Source organism: Myotis yumanensis, unplaced genomic scaffold (assembly GCF_028538775.1).
Source record: "Myotis yumanensis isolate MYYU_CA2020_CCGP unplaced genomic scaffold, mMyoYum1.0.hap1 SCAF_2, whole genome shotgun sequence".
Taxonomy (NCBI): domain Eukaryota; kingdom Metazoa; phylum Chordata; class Mammalia; order Chiroptera; family Vespertilionidae; genus Myotis; species Myotis yumanensis.
The window spans coordinates 101,865,558-101,869,536 of record NW_027223753.1 but is presented as its reverse complement, the minus strand read 5'-3'; the positions used below and the strand labels follow the sequence as shown (position 1 = coordinate 101,869,536).

At 48.1% G+C, this 3,979-nt stretch overlaps 1 pseudogene; it reads left to right on the top strand.

The window, feature by feature from the left end:
* The first annotated feature begins 1,966 nt into the window (after positions 1-1,966).
* LOC139002009 (ubiquitin-like-conjugating enzyme ATG3 pseudogene) lies at positions 1,967-3,077 on the top strand (annotated as a pseudogene).
* Positions 3,078-3,979: the final 902 nt, after the last annotated feature.

The following is a 3,979-nucleotide window of genomic DNA, read 5'->3' as shown; positions in this document are numbered from 1 at the left end:
CTCCCCCCAACCCCATTGGGAATGAGGAGCCTCAGCTCCAATAAGAAGCTCTAAGAACTCAAAAATTGAAAGGGACCAGGTTTCCATGAATGCCACATTCCAAGGTTGCAGGTCTCTAGTCTCTCAGTCAGGCGCAGGGAAGTTGAGGAAGAAAAAGAAGCATCAGGAGCTGTAGCCTAGAAATGCCCCCTCACCCTGCCCAGCAAGCTCCTTCCTCACGGAGCTATATGGAGGCAGAGCACCCCTCCCTCTCAGTCAGAGCTGACTTGTTGGGGTGACTGACCTCCTTGGGGTATGCAAGCAGGTCCTGAAAGGTCACTATGGGAAGGAGTGTCCAACTCTGGGTGAGGGAGAGGCCCTCTAATGAGTCAAGAAGCCATGGCCAGGAAGCAGGCATCCAGGATTCTTGTCCTGTGCCTGCCACCAGGCCTTGGCCAAGCTGCCAGTCCTCCCTGGGTCTCAGCATCGCATCAGTGAAATGGACAGGCAGTCTTGGAGGATCATTTTGGCCTCATTCCTGGGTAGTACAAGTTGGGTAAATCTCTCCTTTTCACAATCTCCAGTGTTCTCATCTGAACAGCAGGTCTCTCCTAGCTCTACACACCCAAGTCATTATGCTATTGTCATGATCAATTATTATCATTGAGCACTTGCTATGTGCCAGGCACCGTGCTCAGTATTGGCATATGCTATGCATTGTCAGTTTGCTTGCACGGGGCTTCCATGCGGTAGTCCTTCCATCATCCCATTTTACAGATGGGCGACTGAAACTCAGAGAGTGTAAGTGAGTTGCCCAAGGCCACACAGCTAATTGGCCAAGGCACACATGACTGCAATCAGACAAGTTACTGACACCCATTACATGCCCCTAGAGATGGAACTCTTCCCATTTCCAGGATGTGGGCACTGAGTCTCATGGGAAGTAGTGGATTTGGGATTTTAGCAGGTGTCCCTGATGGTTAGGAAGGAGGAGCTTGAGAACAGAGTAGCAAAGATGGGTTCAGAGAAGCAGAGCGGGAGGGGTTCAGATGCAGCCGGGCTGCTTGAGAGCCCCCACAGGACTCAGATTCAGCTCTCAACTGCCTCACTCCTTCCCAATGTCCCTCTGCTGCCCTCGTGTGGTCATTGTAGTGAACGCAGCTTTTCATAGCTTGGCATTCTGAGGGAGCCTCCGGAGTCTGCTTTAGTAAAGAAGGGATGGCTAGACTGGACAAAAGACAAGGGACCCTAGAGCATGGGGCACAGCCCTTCTCTCTAGTCTCACTCACCTCATTCCAGCCACTGCACTCCAGCACAGTCTTACTTCCCAGCCTTTGCACTTGCAGCCTTTGCAATGCCCGGGACATTCCTCCCTGCCTTTTCACATGGCTACCTTCTCATCCTCCTGCTTCCTGGGAGGATGACACCTCCTCTCTTTAACTTAGGCCCCTGCCGTTGTTCTCTGCTCTCAACTCTGCTCTGTTGTCCATCTTCAAACTTGTCACCATCTGACATCACATTTTAAATTTGTTGACTATTTTTTCAGCAAAATAATGTCAGCTCCAGTGCTTGGCACACAGCAGATGGTCAATAGTGACTTTTAAACGAATGATGCATGAAGATTCCCATCAAATGGGCATCCCCACTTGTTCACACCCATTATAACTAAAATGGGGCACTCGCTCACAAGTTTGGGTCCTATCTTCCCAAGGGACCCAGTCCTATTCTTCTGCCCCTCCTGCCACAAGACAGTCCTGCAGAGAATTAAGGACAGCAATTGGAGCCCCTGTTGACTGAGCCCTCCATCATCTCCTGGGATGGAGTCTCCAGGGATTGCTGTCCATCTCAGAGTCCTTTGAAGGGTGTGGAGCTGAGCACAGGAACCAGGGAGCTCAAAGAAGAGCAAAGCAAAGCTGTACATCTCCTCCCTTGTTGCAAGCATAGACCTTCAGTAATGTGGTCTGTAATTAGCTCCATCTGCCCCAGGATGCAGAATATGATTAACACAGTGAAGGGAAAGGCACTGGAAGTGGCTGAGTACCTGACCCCGGTCCTCAAGGAATCAAAATTTAAGGAAACAGGTGTTATCACCCCAGAAGAGTTTGTGGCAGCTGGAGATCACTTAGTTCACCACTGTCCAACATGGCAATGGGCTACAGGGGAAGAATTGAAAGTGAAGGCATACCTACCAACGGGCAAACAATTTTTGGTCACCAAAAATGTGCCATGTTACAAGCAGCGCAAGCAGATGGAATATTCAGATGAATTGGAAGCTATCATGGAAGAGGGTGATGGTGATGGAGGATGGGTAGATACTTATCATAACACAGGTATTAGAGGAATAACCGAAGCAGTTAAGGAGATTACACTGGAAAGCAAGGATAGTATAAAACTCCAAGATTGCTCAGCATTATGTGAAGAGGAGGAAGAGGAAGATGAAGGAGAAGCTGCAGATATGGAAGAATATGAAGAGAGTGGATTGTTGGAAACAGATGAGGCTACCCTAGACACAAGGAAAATAGTAGAAGCTTGTAAAGCTAAAACTGATGCTGGAAATGAAGATGCTATTTTGCAAACCAGAACATATGACCTTTATATCACTTGTGATAAATATTATCAGACACCACAACTATGGTTGTTTGGCTACAATGAGCAATGGCAGCCTTTAACAGTTGAACACATGTATGAAGACATCAGTCAAGATCATCTGAAGAAAACAGTGACCATTGAAAATCATCCTCATCTCCCACCACCTCCTATGTGTTCAGTTCACCCATGCAGGCTTGCTGAGGTGATGAAGAAAATCACTGAGACTGTTGCAGAAGGAGGGGGAGAACTTGGTGTTCATATGTATCTTCTAATTTTCTTGAAATTTGTACAAGCTGTCATTCCAACAATAGAATATGACTACACAAGACACTTCACAATGTAACAAAGAACTTAGAGTTTATTCTAATCATTGGTTCTGATTTTTAAAGAATTAACCCATAGATGTGACCATTGACCCTCTTCATCAATATGTACAATTTCTCTAATAAAGGGACTTATATGTTTATGCATTAAATAAAAAAATTCCACTACCAGACTTATTTGTTTAATAAAAAAAAAACCTCAAGAAACTTATCTTCATGCTGTTCCATGCTGGTACAGAGAGGTCTGCAGAAATGAATCTGGTCTGGATATACTGCTCTTGGGAAGGACACATGACTCAGTCCCCTTCATCCTGAGACCTTGGGCAAGTCTTTCAGCCTCCTTGGCTTCAGCTCCTCTTAGGTACACTGTGGGTCTAGTGAGATTGATCACGAAGTTCCCTGGGACCCTGGGAACCCCCATCTCATTGCATTGAGCCTGTCCCTACTCTGAACCTGTGCCTTCAGGAGCACCCCCTCCTGGTGTGCCTTCCTGATCCTCCCACTACTTACTTCCCATCCTCCTCTTATAGCTCAAGGGTTGGCAGGCTTAGCAGGAAAGAGAACTGTGTCATTGGAAAAGGGACTGTGCCCAGGCCCAGCGGGGACTGCTAGTGACATAAAGAGCTGTGTCTCCTGCTGGGCACCCTTCTAAGATGGCCTGACAGCAGCTGTCTGTCGTTGTCCTCTTCTGGGTAGAGGAGGATGGCCTGGCCCAGGCCTCCCCACACAAGCCTCTCTTTTGCTGTGTGACAAAGTTAGGAGAGGCAGCCACCCACATTTACTGAACTCCTCCTGTGTGGTGCACCCTGCCCTGAATGTGCCCCATTAGTGCTAATGAGAGGCGCCTGAATCCCATTTTTCAAGTAGGGAGCCTGGGGCTTGGAGCAGTCAGCAACCCACACCACCCAGCTGGTCAGTGTCTCCAAGACCATGGTCCTGGTCTGGCACAGCCTACTACAGCTCAACCTGCTGGGCCTCTCACTCCCCCTTCTTACCAGAAAGAGAAGAGTTGGGGCCAAATGTTTTTTGGATGCTTCACACCACCCTATTTCTCAACTTTCTGATTCTCTGGGTTTCAGGCCCACTGA